The sequence below is a fragment of the Euprymna scolopes genome, chromosome 26 (genome assembly GCF_053919585.1).
Source record: "Euprymna scolopes isolate OS-2025 chromosome 26, ASM5391958v1, whole genome shotgun sequence".
In the NCBI taxonomy this organism is placed as follows: domain Eukaryota; kingdom Metazoa; phylum Mollusca; class Cephalopoda; order Sepiida; family Sepiolidae; genus Euprymna; species Euprymna scolopes.
Genome location: NC_136507.1, coordinates 10,001 through 30,377, shown reverse-complemented (window position 1 = coordinate 30,377; position 20,377 = coordinate 10,001). Strand labels below are relative to the sequence as shown.

At 38.3% G+C, this 20,377-nt stretch overlaps 1 pseudogene; it reads left to right on the top strand.

Annotated features, from left to right (window-relative positions):
- Positions 1–640: 640 nt before the first annotated feature.
- On the top strand, positions 641–1,321 carry LOC145247781 (general transcription factor II-I repeat domain-containing protein 2 pseudogene; annotated as a pseudogene).
- Positions 1,322–20,377: the final 19,056 nt, after the last annotated feature.

Below are 20,377 nucleotides of genomic sequence, written 5' to 3'. Positions count from 1 at the left end.
CTTAAAGCATGTCTACTGAGGCAACAAGATTTCTTCAAGAAAGCTACCAAAGAGAATAATGCAGCAATCGAAGCAAGCTACGTGGTTAGTGAGATGATTGCTAAGGCGGGAAAGCCATTCACAGAAGGTGAATTTGTCAAAAAGTGCATACTACAGGCTGCAAGTATTGTCTGTCCAGAAAAGAAAAGTCACTTTAGCAACATAAGCCTTTCTGCCAACACTGTTTCTGACCTGTCAAGTGACATTTATGATCAACTATGTGAGAAAGTCAAATGTTTCAGTGCATACTCAGCGCTCTTGATGAGACCACATACATCACCGATACTGCCCAGCTCGCAATCTATGTCCGTGGTGTGTATGACAATTTTGAGTTGCTCACAGTACTTCCAATGCACGACCAGACCACTGCTCAGGAGATATTTCACCAGCTGTGTGATGCCATTGAGAATGCCGGTTTGCCATGGAAGAGGTTTGTTGGAATTACTACAGATGGAGCCCCATCAATGACCGGGAGGAAAAATGGACTGGTGGCACTTGTTAAAAAAAACTGGAAGAGGAGGGTGTGGAGGAGGCCATTGCTCTGCACTGCATTATCCATCAGCAGGCCCTTTGCAGCAAATGCCTCAAGTTTGACAATGTGATGTCTGTGGTTGTTAAATGCATCAACCAAATCAGATCCAAGGGCTTAAAGCACCGAAGGTTCCGTGCTTTTTTAGAGGATATGGAGTCAGAATATGGGGATGTGCTTTACTTCACCGAGGTACGTTGGCTCAGCAGGGGAAAAGTATGGAGGAGATTTTTCGAGCTGAGAGAAGAAGCGAAAGGGGTGGCTGTTCCTGTGCTAAGTGATCCCAAATGGCCCATGGACTTGGCTTTTCGTGTTGATATCACACATGAGCTTAATGCACTGAAGAAGTTACAAGGCCAGGGGAAACTTGTCAATGCTGCATATTACAACATTAGAGCATTCTCCACAAAGCTTATGTTATGGAAAGCCCAGCTCTCTCAGAAAAACATGTGCCATTTCCCAACATGCAAGGCACTTGTTGATGCAGGCACACCATTCAGTGGCCAGAAGTATGTTGATGCCATTTTGAAGCTTCAGGAGGAATTTGATCACAGATTTGCAGACTTCAAGACGCACAAAGCCACATTTCAAATGTTTGCGGACCCCTTCTCCTTTGATGTGCAAGATGCCCCACCTGTGCTTCAAATGGAGCTCATTGACCTGCAGTGCAACTCTGAACTGAAAGCGAAGTTCAGGGAGATGAATAGGAAAGTAGACATGCTTGGACAATTTTTGAGAGAATTGACCTGTTATGTAATGAATGGCTGGAACCATCATACATAACTGAAAAGAAAAAACTTTAATAAAAGATTTAAAAGAGTGGGCATCGAATAATCGATTGTCTACCGGTTGAAAAGAGGAAGGGCTTACGTCATAAACAGAGAAATCGGACGACGATTTTTTTGTTTACAAAACAAAGAAACGTGACATTCCTCGTAAGCTCTGGAATTATAGATATTGGCATGAGTGGGTAATTCACGTGTCGCTCCGTTGAAGACAAAATCGAATGATCTTCTGAGGTCAAAACGTGACTTAAGAACGCATGTTCTATTATCTATCAACCGATTGACAGGACGCGTGGATAGAAAAAACAAAGCGACAAAATGCCAATAATAACGGTGAATCAGCAGAGAGAATCGAGCAAGAGCAGAGCAGAGAAGAAACACGGAACAGCATGTGTTGCTGAAGACCGGATCGTTGAAGCGTCATTTTCCCTCCTCAGAGCACTGTGAGAAAACTTACTATCGCTGTGAACTTCAGAACCACCAAAAGAAAAAAGACGATCTGTTTTAAATTGTAACTATATTGTAAAATATAATTTTATACAAAAACAAACACAATTGTGACTTACGTCTTTTAATGCATATTTTTAAGTTACAGCTGATCGTTCTAAGTCGTCAACCGCTTTGTTTTCAGGTTCAACGTTGTTATGACATTTTTGACAATTGACGAGAGGCAAGATAAGGAAAAAGTGCCAGTCTAAGGTGAGATAACTCACTAGTCTTAACTCGTTGTCATCACAACCGCTTAGTAAACAAGTGAACCTACGGACGACCGACGTAACTAAAACTGCTATGTACCACAGCCAGGGAGTCCTACGCACTATTACGATTTCCCAACCTGGGAGCCACCCCATAATACAACATAGTATTAATTGGTGCCTTGATGACTCCGCAAGAGTGATAAGTAAGAACTTTTTTTAACAAAAACAAAACTAAACAAAAAGAACTCTTATACAAAAAGAACTTGGTTACCACATACACAACAACAAAGAAGAAGAAAAAAAAAACACAACGTGAATCAATCGACGAAGAGAAATGCGAACGCAGAAGCAAGAAAGAACACTGGACCTGAGGAAAAGCAAAGGTTAGTTGATTTTTTCAATATTTTTCTAAACCTCGGCTCTTAAAAAATTTTGTTAAAAAAAAAAAGTTATATATATTTCTTTTCTTTCTTCTTTCTTGTATAATTTTGAAAATAATTGTAAAAGATGGAACAGCAGTTTTTCACAGATTTCGCTCAGATCCTAGGGGCTGAACTACACAATGTAGGGAAGGCCATTTCGAACTCTCTGAGGGGGGAGGCGTTGTTATCAAAAATAAAACCATTAGACACTAGACGATCGCAGGAATACAGAAGATGGCTAAATGATATAGATAAATACACTAGAATAGTTAGCCAAACAGAGGAAGAAAAATGCCAATTAGCGTTAATTACGACGGCTGGCCAAATAGGACAGTTTGTTTCAGGACTACTAGCCAACAATGAGAGTGTGGCATGGGTAGACTTGAAGCGAGCTCTAGATAATTATTTTGGAGTCCAGGCAGATCCTACCAAGTTTGTTAGGGAGTTAGCAAATATTAAGCAGGGTAGAAGCGAAACTGTGCAGGACTACATGCAGAGGTTAGTGCACTTGGCTATAGGTTCGTATGGTAGTCTAGATACGAACAATGAAGTAATAAAAAGCCAAGTGATAGGTTTCTTCATCGAGGGGCTATATGACAGACAAGTCAAAATCGCTGTCATGAGGGAAGAACCATCGGACCTCAAGGTAGCCTATGAAAAGGCCCTAATCGAGGAACGGTGGCAAACCCGCATAAGAGGCAATGACCGAGAAGAAGAACCTATGGAAATAAATTATAGTGGCCGCCAGAGGAATATAGAAGCGATAAGGAAAAAAAGATTCCCAGAGCCAGATAGGGGGCAGAGGAATTATAGAGGATTTAATAGGGGACCCGGCTTCAAGGCAAGAGAAACAGAGCGCCCTTGGCCGGAGATTAAGTGTTACAATTGCGGCAGAAAAGGCCATATAGCCAGGAACTGCACCTTCCCTAAGTCGGGAAACGAGCAGACCCCACTCGCAAGACGCCCAGCGAGAGGAAGAGGGGTGAACAGTCAAAGATCATAGGACATATGGGCGCCGCTAATTGCATCCCTATTAAGATAGAGAAAAATAAGTTTAGGGCTTTAGTAGATACTGGCGCCAAAATTTCTGTAATAAAAAGTACTGTATTAGAAGGTCTCAGAGAGAAGCCTGAGATAAAGAAAATAGAGATGAATTTAAGGACTGCAAACGGGTCACCTCTCATAGTGCAAGGAGTGGCGCGTTTACAAATTAAAGTAGGAAGCCAGTACATTCGACATGATTTTGTAGTGACGAAAAACCTTAAAAGGAACGTCATATTGGGCCGAGACTGGCTCAAGCAAAATAGTGTTAGAATGTACTTTGATTTAGGAGCAATCCGATTAGGCAGCGAGTACATTGCGCTGCAAGAGGAGGCTTATATTTCGAGTATAGTTAGATTAAGGCACGATGTCACCCTGAAACCGCAGCATTTACATGCGTGCACAGCTCGTGCCGAAATGAGAAATGGTCAGGGTTTAGATTACGAAGTAGTGCAGATAGATAAGGGCTTCCTAAGTAATCTAAGTGGTGTATCCGTAGCGAACACGGTAGTTAAAATTAAAGGTAGGAAAAGTTTTCCCTTGCTAATTATGAATAACACAAACCAGACAGTAAAATTAAAGAAAGGTTACAAGATAGGTAGATGTAGAAGAACAGAAGTAGTAATGGCAATATCAAAGCCAAATAAACAAAAGAAGTCGGGAAACAAAAGTAACCTCAACGGCATAAAAATGCCGGAAGAAATGAGGAAAGTTTTAAATAAAGTCCTGCAACAAAATACTGATTTATTCGTCACAGAGGATAGATATTTAGGCCGGACTGACACAGTAGAGATGAGGATCGATACAGGAAAAAAACGATCCCATAAAGAAAAACCCGTATAGAACACCTCTCAAACAACGAGAAGAAGTTAATGTAGCACTAGAGGAAATGCTACAGGCAGGGGTGATAGAAAGGTCAAACAGTCCGTGGAGTTTCCCGATAGTTTTGGTAAAAAAGAAAGACGGAACAAAGAGGTTCTGTGTAGATTTTAGGGCCCTGAATAAGATAACAAAGAAGTATGCCCGAGCGCTACCAGTAATTGATGATATACTGGCCTCGCTTGGGTCAGCAAAATACTTCTCAAAGTTGGACTTGAAATCAGGGTATTGGCAGGTAAAGTTGAACGAAAAAGATAAAGAGAAAACTGCGTTCACCTGTCATAGAGGACTGTTCCAATTTAATGTAATGCCATTCGGACTTGCTAACGCTCCGGGAGTGTTTCAGGAGCTAATGTCCGTAGTATTACAGGGGCAGGAAGAATTCGCCGTGCCTTATTTGGATGATATTTTGATATTCTCCAAAACAAAGGAGGAACATGTTAGGCATATAGAAAAAGTGTTAGGTAGTTTACGTAGGCATAATTTAAGGTTAAAGGCGGCGAAGTGTGAGTTTTTCGGCAAGGAAGTGCAATATCTGGGATTCCGAGTAAGTGAGAAAGGTATCCAGCCGGAGGGGGACAAGGTTAAAGCAATTCAGGCAATTGCGACCCCAACCACTGTGAAGCAGGTTAGATCCTTTATAGGCATGACATCCTATTACAGGCGATTTATCAAGGATTTTTCTGTAATCGCCGAACCGTTAATTCGGTTAACTAGGAAGCATGCACGTTTCTGTTGGGACGATGCATGTCAGTCTGCTTTTAATCGATTGAAATCGAAGCTTGCAGAGATGGTGATGCTGGCATACCCGGACACTAACAAAGGATACAGGTTATACACGGATGCCTCCGATTATGTGATCGGAGCAACCTTGTCTCAAATGGTCTACGACCCAGAGGAGGGTCGGGAGATAGAGAAACCCATTTATTTTCTATCTCATAAGTTGTCTGATACCCAGACTAGATGGTCAACAATAGAGAAAGAAGCATATGCGATTCACTATGCCTTAAGCAAGTTGAATCACTACTTGCATAGTGCTACGTTCACCATCTACACGGATCACAGACCATTGGAGTACTTGCTGAAATCTCCGATACAGAATAGAAAGATACAGACGTGGGCATTAAGTATGGCTGGCTATGATTGCACCATACAGTACCTAAAAGGAAAAGATAACGTCTGTGCGGATCTCTTATCCCGTGCGGTAAATGCGAGTCGGGATGAAGACGATCCTCCAGTAGAAATAGATGATAGGAATTACACGGTGAGTGCGATAAACTCGAATCGTTTTGAACCAAGAGAGTTTGTATCGCATAAGGATGACGAAGGCTCACCGGTAGTAAGCGAGCGTCCTACACTATCAGGTTTGGATATGTGTAAAGAACAAGACGCCGATAGTCAGATCGTCGAATTAAAGAAACGGATGAGGAGCGGTAAAACGTCCAAGATGGAAGAAAAAAAGTACATCATAATGGACGATATCGTATATTATTTATCGACACCCGACGACGATCCTGTAATTAGATTATATATTCCGTCACATTTGAGGATGAAGGTATTGAAACAATACCATGATGAGAATGGTCATATGGGTGTGGAGAAAACGTTCCACTCCATTAAACAGAAGTATTTCTGGCCAGGTTTGTTCAAGAAGGTAAACGAACACATAGGGAAGTGCGTCCCATGCCAGACCAGAAATTTGAGGAAGCAACAACCTCAAATGCAGGAGACCGACATGCCTTCTTTTCCTTTTGCTAAGATTGCATTGGATATTTCCGGACCCTATCCGAGGACTTTGTCAGGCAATCAATACATAGTCACGTTCATCGACATGTATAGTGGTTAGCCTGAGGCTTTCGCTGTACCTAATAAAAAGGCAGAGACAGTGGTGCATCTCTTAATTGAGGAAATATTTCCCAGATTTGGTGCACCATTGCAGTTACTTACGGATAACGGACCGGAGAACGTCAATGGGATCATGAAAAGGGCTTTAGAAGAGCTTAATGTTGATCACGTGACCACCTCATTTTACCACCCGCAAAGTAACGGGAAAATAGAAAGATTCCATAGGACGATGCATGACGTACTAGCAAAGAAAATAGGGGACAATGACCGTTCATGGGACATGTACTTGAACCAGATGCTGGCTGCTGTAAGGTTTCATGTCAGCGAAACAACAAAGTACTCCCCCTATTATTTGCTCTATAATAGACGTTGTCTTGCCGTTAGACAACATACTGAGGCCGCGTAGAATTTACTACGGGGAAGAGGATCATGAGATCGCTCTGCAGGACATGCATCGGACCTTTACATTAGTCAGGAACAATGTAAAGAGAGCTAGGAAGAAAATGATAGATAGGGCCAACGAGAAAACAAAAGCAGTCGATTTTCAAGTTGGCGACTTAGTTTATTATAAAAATAATAGAAAAAGGGGAAAGCTAGACGTAAGATGGTCTCCATATTACGTAATAATAGAGAAGACGGGGCCAGTCTCGTATAGAATTAGAAGCCAACTGACGGGGGCAGTAACAAAAGCCCATGGGGAACACCTTCGGAAAGCAGAACTGGAGGAATGGGATATCCCCAACAAGCAAGAGGGCTGTAGAAAAACAACCCTGTCAGCACCGGTAGAGGATAGTAGTTCAGATCAAGAATCCTCTAGTGGGGAGGAAGAAAATTATCCCCAACAGAGCAATCGCCATCAACGAGAATCCCCAAGTCAGGAAAACAGGGTCCCGTTGATGGAACGGAAAATAATCACACGTAGCATGACGGCTGAAAGGGCTAAAGAAGTTGATGAAATATGGAAGGAAGATATATATAACTTAGTGCCCAGGTCGTGCAGAGTTGATTATGATAGTAGGGATCAGCCAACCGTAGCTAGGGCTAGCACGGGGGTTGGGAACTCAGGTTATAATCGAACTGCGGGTCGGGAGCGCGGAACAGGATGTTTGGATTGGTTAAGAAAATTACTCTGTTGATGTTAGGCAACATCCTTATCATAGGGAGTTCGGAGTTGCCACCAATATTTAGGATCCTGGCATTCTGGTCGAAATTTTTGTACTATATGCTGCCCACATTTTAAACAAGTCATTAAAATGTAAGACTCGTATTTAGTTAATTAGTCATATTAATTAAAGAGCCGAGGTAGTGGAGAATATTGGACAAATCGACCACTTCGGTAAAATTGGTAAATTTGCAGCGTATATTTTGCTGTTAAGTGCGGCCGATGCACTTATACCGAAGAAGACCTTATGCTTTTCGTGTTGCTGTTTATTTTTATTTTATTTTTTTTTTTCTAAGTTAAACGAAAAAAAAAATACAGTAAAAGGGATGAAAAAAAAAATTGTGACATTAAAAACATTATTGGAAATGTCGATGGACCGATAGACGATTGAAAAAAAAAAAAAAAAATGGTTAATGGAGGGGTGTTATGTAATGAATGGCTGGAACCATCATACATAACTGAAAAGAAAAAACTTTAATAAAAGATTTAAAAGAGTGGGCATCGAATAATCGATTGTCTACCGGTTGAAAAGAGGAAGGGCTTACGTCATAAACAGAGAAATCGGACAACGATTTTTTTGTTTACAAAACAAAGAAACGTGACATTCCTCGTAAGCTCTGGAATTACAGATATTGGCATGAGTGGGTAATTCACGTGTCGCTCCGTTGAAGACAAAATCGAATGATCTTCTGAGGTCAAAACGTGACTTAAGAGCGCATGTTCTATTATCTATCAACCGATTGACAGGACGCGTGGATAGAAAAAACAAAGCGACAAAATGCCAATAAAAACGGTGAATCAGCAGAGAGAATCGAGCAGAGCGGAGAGAGAAGAAACACGGAACAGCATGTGTTGCTGAAGACCGGATCGTTGAAGCGTCATTTTCCCTCCTCAGAGCACTGTGAGAAAACTTACTATCGCTGTGAACTTCAGAACCACCAAAAGAAAAAAGACGATCTGTTTTAAATTGTAACTATATTGTAAAATATAATTTTATACAAAAACAAACACAATTGTGACTTACGTCTTTTAATGCATATTTTTAAGTTACAGCTGATCGTTCTAAGTCGTCAACCGCTTTGTTTTCAGGTTCAACGTTGTTATGACATTTTTGACAATTGACGAGAGGCAAGATAAGGAAAAAGTGCCAGTCTAAGGTGAGATAACTCACTAGTCTTAACTCGTTGTCATCACAACCGCTTAGTAAACAAGTGAACCTACGGACGACCGACGTAACTAAAACTGCTATGTACCACAGCCAGGGAGTCCTACGCACTATTACGATTTCCCAACCTGGGAGCCACCCCATAATACAACAACCCCCAGCCTTCCTGAGCTTTCCCGAATGTTCAAGCGGACCATGTGCCTTTTTGGGAGCACATACTTGTGCGGAAAGCCCTTTTCCACCTTGCACTTCAATAAGTCCAAGTACAGGTCCAGACTTACTGATGATCATCTTCAAGCCATACTAAGGGTCTAAACTGCCTCCTCCCTCAAGCCAAATGTGGCTCAGCTCTGCGAGAGGAAGCGCTGCCAGGTCTCTAGCAGCAAGATGTAGGCAAGAGAAGCCATGTTCAGAAGATAAGTACATGTTCTCAAATGTTCCATTCATGTTCAGAAGAAGGTTAAAGAACTGTTAATACAGACGTTTCAATCCTAATTTTTATTTTATTTATTTATTCATTACTGATTGATTGAATGATTGATTGATTGATTTTATTCATTTCTTATTTATTTTCTTATTCATTTGTTTATTGATTTTTTTTCATCTTATTTTGTGTTAAAAAATAAAAATAAAGACATTTGAGAAGATTAGAATTTTTTTTAGTTTTTTCTTGTGGAAAACCTGATGCGGCCCAGCCTCAGCCTCCAGCGGCCCTCAGCTAAATTGAGTTTGAGACCCCTGGTCTAAGGGGAATAACTATTTAATCTTAACAGTTAGCCATAGCGAGGAGATCTTATTTGGCTAGCGAATACTATGTGATTTTGAATATTTGGTCAGGGTTTACTTCTATGGAAAAAATATCCTCATGCCAGATTGTTCTGACAAACCCCTGTACAGAGAGACCTTAGATACTCGAGGATAGTGTCTAGTAGGCATTCAAGTTCTCTCCAGTAGGCATTCAGTGTGGCAGGCTATGTCTGTTTAATTCTCTGGAATCCAGTACCGGTCTAACTTTGTTCTTTGTGGGTTGAACAAATGCCAGTAATGGTAGCATTCCTTTTTCTTCCCCTGTCCACGGTTTCAGAATTCCCGTCTTCTATCCACCTCACCACTTCTTCCTCGAATCCTTTTTTTATTTCTTCTCGCAGTGTTTTCTTGTAGCAGCTTCCTTTTTTCGTAGTTCTGGAGATCCATTCCACAGTCCACCTCTCATCATCGAACCTTGCTAGAGAATCCTTGTCCTCAATGCAGCAAGCCTCCGATTTTTGCGTTCTAATGTTATCTATCACCTTCTATTGCGCCGAGGTGTTCGAAAGTTACTTGGCTCCTTCTCAACATAGCGTGCCCCAGTTGGTTGATCGCACTTGCACCTAAAACCACATCAACATCACCAACCAGGCGATCCAACACCAGGGCTCGCAGTCCAATAGGCACACCTTGCACCAGTACTTCCGCTGTTGTCTCTCCTAGGCATTTCACCTCCCTGCCATTCACGGTCTTAATACTCCTGGCTCCGCTCCATGATCTAGCGACATTCTTCGCTACCAACGTCGTGGTGCAGCCTGTGTCAACAAGGGCCATGGCTCTCTTCCCATTGACTACTACCGGTAACTGAGGCAACGTTTCATTGTGCCCCATTTTCACATAGAAGGGGGAACCACTGGCGCAATGGCTCCCCTTCACTCGTTTCCCTGGTCCCGTGAAGCAACACAATAATGTGCCCCACTTGTCCACATCAGGGTGACCCCCCCCCGGTCTTGGCTCTTTGCAGTCCTTGAGCAGGTGAGGACCCTGGCACTGGAAGCACTTGATGGCAGGTCTCCCCTCCTGTCGCCTCGCTGCCTGCCTCTCATTATCCAAGTGGGGCCTTGTGCACTTATTTCCACTCACAGCTGCAGCCACGATTGGGCCCTTGACATTCTTGACTAGGACTCTGGCGTGGACCAAGAGATCGTTCACTTCCATCGTATTGATCTCAGTGATTCTCTGCATGTTCAGAGATTTCTTCTGGGAAGCCGTTCACTAGATATAGCTTTACCGTCATCTCCAGGCTCCTTCCTCACGTAACCAGCTAATCCTGCCAGTCTCAGCAATCTGCAGCAAAGATGTCAACAGACTCGCCAGTCCACCTCAAACTTGCAAGCTTGCCAAGTGCTTCAAATGGACTCTCAGCGAAAGCCAATTTCAGTCTGTTCTCCACTGAGGCAAGGTCTCCCTTATCGTCATCGCGCATCTGCTGGTAAATAGTGAGGGCTTCCTCCTCTAAGTATAGTGGCAGCAGGGTGACCATGTCTTTGATTTTTTTTTTTTTTTTTTAACCTTGCCACCATATTTTATTCTTCCAGCCATTTAATTAGGTCACCCTCCCCAGTGAAGGGTCTCAACATCTGAGTGTTCAATCTCCAGTCAGCCATGTTAACCTGCTTGACTTGCCGAAATAGCTTCTAAGGTTACAATCGGGATTCAGTTCTGAGGTTCGGGAAGGAGTGAGTCACTTGCTTGACAACAGCGCATTTCTGCCCTCTTTTCCAATCGACCACACCTGGCCACTCGCCACCAATGTCACACTGCACAATCTGAACGTTAGCAACACAAAATATTTTTCAAGAGATGTCCATGACTCTTGTTTTTTTTTTTGTGTTGTCCAGGGAATTGTTCCCAGCTTTTATATCCTCCTATCTAGAAAAAAATAGGAAGAGACAGGAAAAAAACGAGCTTCTCCCATCATAACCTGTCTTCCCAGGATGCCCTTCATGTATATAAATGAGTTTGCCATCCTTTCCTTCTTCTTTCCCAAAGAGGGATGCAGATACGCTCGGTATTTTTTCTTTTTTTAACCATATACACCACAATTATTGGATAGAATAGATGATTCATCATAACTGGATAGCTGGACTGTTCAGCATAATATCTGAGTATGAAACTAAAGATTAAGACTGGCATTAAAATCAAAAATAGATTTATACCTACGTAACAGACGGTCGTTTTTCAGAAAAATAAAATAAAAACTATTTTTGTCCTTTTTCAGTCCATAGACAAACTTGCAAAAAGGTCTTCCAGAGATCTCACAGGAGCACATGATAGTTTTCCTAAATGCTACTAACAAGTTCAATAATTTGGCAATCAAATTGAATATACAACATCAGAAACATCCCTACCCCTTTTAAATGAATAATTGAAAACTGGATGAATCTTGATTTCTGCACCTTGTTAATGAAGAGATGATGGGATCCTACAATATTTTCCAAAGTCTTCCTGGGATATATGCATGGGCTTAATGTCTCTTTTTTCTTTTAATACTTCCAGACGACATATATAATTTTCAAAATGTCCCCCTTTTATCCAGAGTCCACCGCTCTTCAGAATCCTCAAGGAACTGATATCTATTCCACCTGAGATTTTGTTCTCATCCTTAGGCAGATCAATATGGTATCTCCCCTCCTTCATAACAATGGTTTCTTTAAAAACTTTAATTTTGTCCATATGATGACAAATAGGAGTTCCTGTCTAAGTCAAGAGAAAAAAATCATCTCAATTCCATGTTTGACTGAGGATTCCACAAAAACGGTCTCCAAGGATCAGGAAACAAAAGGATAGGACTCAATACTCCCCCGATAAGGTAGTTTGGACACTTAGATAACTTATGGATTGAATGAGTGAAGGAATGGGCGCCACACTGGTTAACCTTCTTCAAACCTTCCCCCGAAAACAACTGATTTGTCCAAATGAAATGATACTATTTGAAGTTTGCCATGCAGATCCATACAGACATTCGATTAGACAAATTCTTCAAGCACCACATCAGATCCAAATCTATAATATCATCTAAGGTGAAATAATTCAAGTTATAGCTTGGACTTGGATGGAATCCTACTTTTATATTTATAAGAATCCTGTCAAAGCGAGGAATATAAAATTTCAAATTCAACTCTTCTGTAAACAAATAAAAAGGGCTTTTCATATTGAAGCTGACTTTGACATATCTTCCCAAAATGAAACCATGCTTAAAATAAAATTAAAAAAACGTTCAAAGGTAACTAATTGAAATGCAACAGTGGAAGTGTCCAGACTATGCGAATTTCAACATGATGTAATCACGAATACTTTGTATGGAAAGTTTTAGTATTGTATTTCGAGGATGTAATGTGATTTTATGATTAATTAAAATATTAATGTTTTGTAAAGGTAGGTTTTTTTTGTTTTTTTTCCTTGTAATAGAAGGTACTGAATGGAGAAATGAGTGTCGCCGTGTTTACTGACTGGCAATACATATTAAGAAGCAGCTTAGAATTATTAATTTCTATAAAATTGAATCCTCAGTTAAACCATTACATGTATGTAATAGATAAACTAGTATGTCGTGTTAATTTGTTTTTCTTTGCTTGCTTTCTATTTTTCTAATTTTCGTCCCTATTTTCCAAAATTCGGATGAAATGTTTTCATTTTTCCAGTGGATCATTTTTTTTTTTTTTTTTTTTTTTTTTTTTTAGTGTCGCCAGAATTTAAATGTTGGAACCTTATCAATAAAACTGATTATGGAGTATCCTCTCCATTTAATGATAGATGCAATTTAATTGGTGCTACAATTTAATCACAACTTTTAACCAATGAAAGACTTATTGCTCAACAGATTTTGGCTAAACTACTAGATCAGTTTTAATGTAACAAAGAATTTCTATTACCTAAGTGTTTCTTGGACCCCAAATACTTTGAATGTATAAAAATATTACACACAAAAGGTTTTACTAAATATGTACGACTAAAAATGATGTACGATAGGTACCTTAAATGTTGTGTACTACGTCATCAACTGACCAGCAAGAACAAGAAGCATCACTTCTAGATCTGTTTCTGACTACAGTTCCCGAGGATTGTACAACAAAGGCTGACAGCCCACTCGGGAACGCTGATCATGCAGTGATAATGGTAGAAATCGCCCTAAATTCTAGACCCAAAACTGAAGAGCCAGTGCTCAAAACAACGAGATATTATAAAAAGGCTGACTGGGAAGCCATCAGAGATCTTATCAGAGATGCCCCATGGGGAAATATTTTTTCTCTTCCTGCTGAACAGAGCGCAAATGAGACCACTGAATGGTTCAAAACAGCAATGGAAGCACATGTTCCCATGCGGAAATTTTATAGCAAACCCCACTCTCCCCAATGGTTTACTTCGACTTGCGCAACTGCCATTGCTCAAAGGCAGCATGCATACCGCAGATTTAACCGACATAAGTCCAGTTCAAACAAACATAAGTATATAGAAGCTAGAAATAATGTTAAGAAAGAAATAGCGATAGCTAAGAGAGAATTTACTGAAACCACTAAAAAACACATCGAAGCACAAAAATTAGGAAATCGTGACTTCTGGAAAATCTACAACAGTGTAGTAAATAATGGACAATCAACAATTCCCCCGCTAACCAAAAATCACAATGTTATTTGCTCAGCAACCGACAAGGCTAATATGCTTGCCAGCCGGTTTGCCTCGAACTCCACACTGGACCCTTCCAACCACCCCCCTGCCTGATTTTCCTTTGCGGACAGACGCTACGCTAGACGATCTAAAAATCACCCCTGCTCAGGTACATGCTATCATAAAAAATCTTGACACTTCTAAAGCAGGTGGACCTGATCTTATCTCAGCTGTGCTATTAAAAAAGTGCTCAGCCGAAGTAGCTCCAGTTCTCTCCAAACTCTACAACAAATGCCCTAATGAATCATGCTTTCCGGGCTGTTGGAAAACTGCTCCTGTGGTACCAATATTCAAGAATTCTGGTGAAAGAACTGACCCATCAAATTATCGCCCCATTAGCCTCCTCCCACTTTTCGCCAAAATATTTGAGACCATAATTAACCATGCTCTAGTCCGGCACCTTACAGATGCTAAACTTCTGACTGACAAACAATATGGATTTAGACAAGCCCGTTCCACAGCTGACATCCTCACTGTAATCTCTGAACGTATATACCATTCACTGGACAAAGCAGGAGAGGGCAGAGCGTGAGCTCTAGATATATCTAAGGCTTTTGACAGGGTATGGCACAAGGGCCTCCTCAGGAAAATTAAATCATACGGTATCACTGGTAGAATACTTAGCATAATTGAATCGTTCTTAGACAAGAGAAAAATGCAGGTTGTCCTCGACGGTCCAACATTTAAACAGTGTGATATAAATGCGGGAGTGCCTCAGGGGTCTATTCTTAGACCTCTATTGTTCCTGATATTTATTAATGACCTCCCCGACAAAACTGCCTCTGAGATGGGTATATATGATGATGACACTACACTCTATAACAAGCATGACAGGAAAACAGATGAACACATATCTAAGATGGCAAAAACACTAGAGGATGACCTCCAATCTGTAGTGGAATGGGGACATAAATGGATGGTCACATTCAATGCTGCCAAGACTAAACTGTTTCCTTCAATAATTACAAGAAACCTCTGCCACCAATAGCAATGGCCAGTGACTCCCTGTCTGAGAGTACATCTTTCAAACTGCTTGGCCTAACATTCACAGGAAACATGAGCTGGAACAATTATATTGAAAACATTGCCAGGGCCGCTGCGAAGAAGGTAGGCTCTCTCTACCGTGCTAGAAAACTGACACCTAAAAGTATCCTGTATCTCTATAAGGCCGCAATTCGCCTATGTATGGAGTATTGCTGTCACATTTGGGCTGGTGCATCTGCTGCTAGTCTCTCGCTTCTAGACACGGTTCGAAAGAGTCGCCAATCTGATAGGCCCTGAACTGGCATCTAAGCTTCAGCCTCTGTCCCATCGACGAAACGTTGCATCCCTCTGCCTGTTCTACAAGTATTTTAATGGTGAATGCTCTGACGAACTGCAGACACTTGTGCCCCCACAACGTAGACACTCTTGATAAACCCGACAGGCAGCTAAATCCCACCCCAACACAGTAGAGATCCCTAGATGTAAAAGATCTTTCTACTCCAGTAGTTTCTTCCCCAGAACCGCTAGACTCTGGAATTCCATTCCAGGTTCCTGCTTCCCTAACTGTACTGACATGCAGAAGTTCAAGTGCAACGTGAACCGACATCTTGCTGCCCAAATCCCTACATAATACCCCAGTAGTTGTTGCCCCTAATAGTAGCCCCCTACACCAAAGTGGCAATGTGCCTTGTTTGGGGAGAAAATGTAATTAAAAAAAATTTTTTTTTTTAAATTAAACAAAAAAACACGTCATCAGTTCGTGTGTTTATTGTAACTTCTATGGAAGAGCATTAGCACTATAAAATTTATTTGCAAATAAGGTTATTTTACTATCCTTATAATTTTAGAACGGTAAAATAAGTGCATAAGTTCACAAAAAAGTAATTTCTCATATTACGAAAAACTAGTCCGTGTTAATGATTTGAAAATATAAGAAAAAAGCTTGCAAAGAATTCCAAATTCCTACATTAAACGATAAATTTATCAGAAATTTCTGAATAAAAAAAATATACAATAAAAAAATGAACAATAAAAATGTATAAAAAATAATATAAGACTTACCTTTTGTAAAGCAAATAGATTTTTAATAACGAACTAGACGGACGATAAAATTAATTTTAACTTGTTCTGTTGATGAATTTAGGAAAACTCGTCCCGGGGAAAACTCGTCTCGGGAAAACTCGTCTCGGGAAAACTTGTCTCCTGAAAACTGGTCCCCTTTCGCTAGGTAGGAAAACTGGTCCCTTAGTGAATAAATGTCGATTGAAAACACATTTTATGATCGTTCTTGAAGGAGATATTGTTTTTTAAAATAGACTATACCCCCCATAATATTAAAAAAAAAAAAATATTTTTACTTGTTTAATGTTTTTTTTTTTTTTTTTTTTTTTTTTTTTTTTTTAATAAAATCGATTTTCTAAGTGTCCGTTTTCTACCTAACTGGTTAAGTTCTTAGTGGTTGGGTTTGTATTACTGTACACATAGATTCGAAAAAGTTGTCAAAAAACAAATATATAACAAATAAATGTTATCAAAGGCAAGATAAATTACTTTTCTACCAAACTGGATATAATTTTCGTGTTTTTATTCAATTTAACATGTTTATTCAGCTCGAAAACCATACAGTGCTTACCGATGTATTGTAACATTCAAAATGGCGGCCGACTCTCTTTAACACGGTAAGTTCGGAAAAAGGTGTAATAAATAATAAACTAGACAAAATACTGTTAGAAATTTGCTCAATATATATTACCGTGACATAACTTGACATATATTCGGTGGTTTTTTTAATAGTATTTTGTCTAGTTTATTATTTATAACACCTTTTCCCGAACTTACCGTGTTAAAGAGAGTGTCGGCCGCCATTTTGAATTTTCCAATACATCGGTAAACACTGTATGCTTTTTGAGCTGAATAAACATGTTAAATTGAATAAAAACACGAAAATTATATCCAGTTTGGTAGAAAAGTAATTTATCTTGCCTTTGATAACATTTATTTGTTATATATTTGTTTTTTGACAACTTTTTCGAATCTGTGTACAGTAATACAAACCCAGAACGAGAAATAATGTCCGGTATATCACATCTTAGGGGTATTGATAATCGCTAAAAAATAGAAAATTAAAGAAATTACTGAGGGAGATTTGGTTTTAAAAAGAAAATAATAAATTTTAATATTTTTTAAAATATTATTCAGAGAGAGAGAGATAGGGGGGGGGTAAAAACTATATCTCCCTCCGAAAAACAACCAACAAAAAATGAAATTAAAAAGATTCTTGAAAAACGATAGCGGGGTTTTCAATAAAATTGATTAATAAATTTATTTAGTGATTACTTTTTCTCTTAATGATTGATTTTAGAATTTTGAAGTAAAAATTTTAAAAAATTAAAAATTAGTTAACGAGAGATGAATTTAGGAAAACTCGTCTCGGGAAAACTCGACCCCGGAAAACTCGTCCCTTTTCGCCATGTAGGAAAACTGGTCCCTTATTGAATAAATATCGAATGAAAACACATTTTATGATCGTTCTTGAAGGAGATATTGTTTTTTTAAATAGACTAATATTTAAAAAAAATATATTTTTACTTGTTTAATGTTTTTTTTTTGTTTTTTTTTTTAAATAAAATCGATTTTCTAAGTGTCCGTTTTCTACCTAAATGGCTAAGTTCTTAGTGGTTTCACTTCTTTTAAAGCGTTTATTATGTTCATAAACGAGACCGCATTTTTTTTTTTGTATAAATATAAAAAGAATTTACTTATTTACTGTTGTTTATAAAAGGGTAAAATCGATTTTTCTACCTCGCCGACTATGTTGTTTAATTTATTTGGAATCGTTTATTTGGTAAAGAAAAAAAAAACACAGAAAACCAACCAAAAACATGTCGAGTGTTACGTGAGAACGAGAAATAATGTTCGGTATATATCACATCTTAGAGGTCTTGATAATCGCTAGAAAATTAAGAAATTACTGAGGGAGATTTGGTTTTGAAAAGAAAATAATAAATTTTAATATTTTTTAAAATATAATTTAGAGAGGGGGGGGGTAAAAACTATGGTGCCCGGAAAACTCGTTCCGGGAAAACTCGTCTCGGGAAAACTCGTCTCCGGAAAACTGGTCCCCTTTCGCTAGATAGGAAAACTGGTCCCTTATTGAATAAATATCGATTGAAAACACACTTTATGATCGTTCTTGAAGGAGATATTGTTTTTTAAAATAGACTATAGCCCCCCTAATATTTAAAAAAAAAATACTTTTACTTGTTTAATGTTGTTTTTTTTTTTTTTTTTTTTTTTTTAAAAATAAAATCGATTTTCTAAGTTTCCGTTTTCTACCTAACTGGCTAAGTTCTTAGTGGTTTCCCTTATATTAAAGCGGAATTTAGGAAAACTCGTCCCGGGAAAACTCGTCTCGGGAAAACTCGTCTCCGGAAAACTCGTCTCCGGAAAACTCGTCTCGGGAAAACTCGTCCCCATTCGCTAGGTAGGAAAACTGGTCCCGTATTGAATAAATATCGATTGAAAACACATTTTATGATCGTTCTTGAAGGAGATATTGCTTTTTAAAATAGACTATAGCCCCCCCCCATAATATTTTTAAAAAATATTTTTGATTTTTTTTGTTTTTTTTTCTACCTAACTGGCTAAGTTCTTAGTGGTTTCACTTATTTTAAAGCGTTTATTATGTTCATACAAAGTTAATTAAAAAAATTTTTGGTTCTTATTTTAACGATGTTTTTTGGAGTCATAAAAACAATAATAAAAAAACAAAACACAAAAATTAAAAACTGGGAGCGTTACTTTTTTGTTTTGGTTTTTTAATTATGATAGTTTTTTATTGTTATGTTTTCGTTTTCTCTCATACCAAATACAATGCACTCATGCGTTATTTAAAATTATAATTCTATCAATTATCAACATTTATTGTCGTCCTGTCAAATTTTGCAAAAATTAACTAATAAATCAAAAGCGAAATATTTTTTTGGCGCGAGAGATGCCATGTGCTAACAATCTCTCGTTAACTCATTTTTAATTTTTTTAATTTTTACTTCAAAATTCTAAAATCAATCATTCAGAGAAAAAGTAATCACTAAATAAATTTATTAATCAATTTTATTGAAAACTCCGCTATCGTTTATCAAGAATCTTTTTAATTTCATTTTTTGTTGGTTGTTTTTCCGAGGGAGATATAACCCCCCCCCCCCCTCTCTAAATTATATTTCAAAAAATATTAAAATTTTGGTTTGTATTACTGTACACATAGATTCGAAAAATAATAAACTAGACAAAATACTGTTAGAAATTCGCTCAATATATATTACCGTGACATAGGTTGTTTAAGAGAGAGTCGGCCGCTATTTTGAATGTTCCAATACATCGGTAAACACTGTATGTTTTTCGAGCTGAATAAACATGTTACATTGAATAAAAACACGAAAAATATATCCAGTTTGGTAGGAAAGTAACTTATCTTGCCTTTGATAACATTTATTTGTTATATATTTGTTTTTTGACAATTTTTTCGAATCTATGTGTACAGTAATACAAACCCAAATCGATTTTACCCTTTTATAACAACAGTAAATAAGTAAATTCTTTTTATATTAATATAAAAAAATATGCGGTCTCGTTTATGAACATAATAAACGCTTTAAAATAAGTGAAACCACTAAGAACTTAGCCAGTTAGGTAGAAAACGGACACTTAGAAAATCGATTTTATTTAAAAAAAAAAAAAAAAAAACATCAAACAAGTAAAAAAATTTTTTTTTCAATATTATGGGGGGGGGCTATAGTCTATTTTAAAAAAACAATTTCTCCTTCAAGAACGATCATAAAATGTGTTTTCAATCGATATTAATTCAATAAGGGACCAGTTTTCCTACCTAGCGAAAGGGGACGAGTTTTCCGGAGACGAGTTTTCCGGAGACGAGTTTTCCCGAGACGAGTTTTCCGGAGACGAGTTTTCCGGGCACCATTAAAGCGTTTATTATGTTCATACAAAGTTAATTACAAATTTTTTTTGTTCTTATTTTAACGATGTTTTTTGGAGTCATAAAAACAATAATTAAAAACAAAACCAAAAAATTTAAAAATAGGCAGCGATTCGATTTTTCGTTGCTTTTTCTTTTTGTTTTTTAATTATGATAGTTTTTTTGTTATGTTTTTGTTTTCTCTCATACAAAATGCACTCATGCGTTATTTAAAATTATAATTTTATCAATTATCAACATTTATTGTCGTCCTGTCAAATTTTGCAAAAATTAACTAATAAATTAAAAACGAAATATTTTTTTGGCGCGAGGGATGTGCTAACAATCTCTCGTTAACTAATTTTTAATTTTTTTAAATTT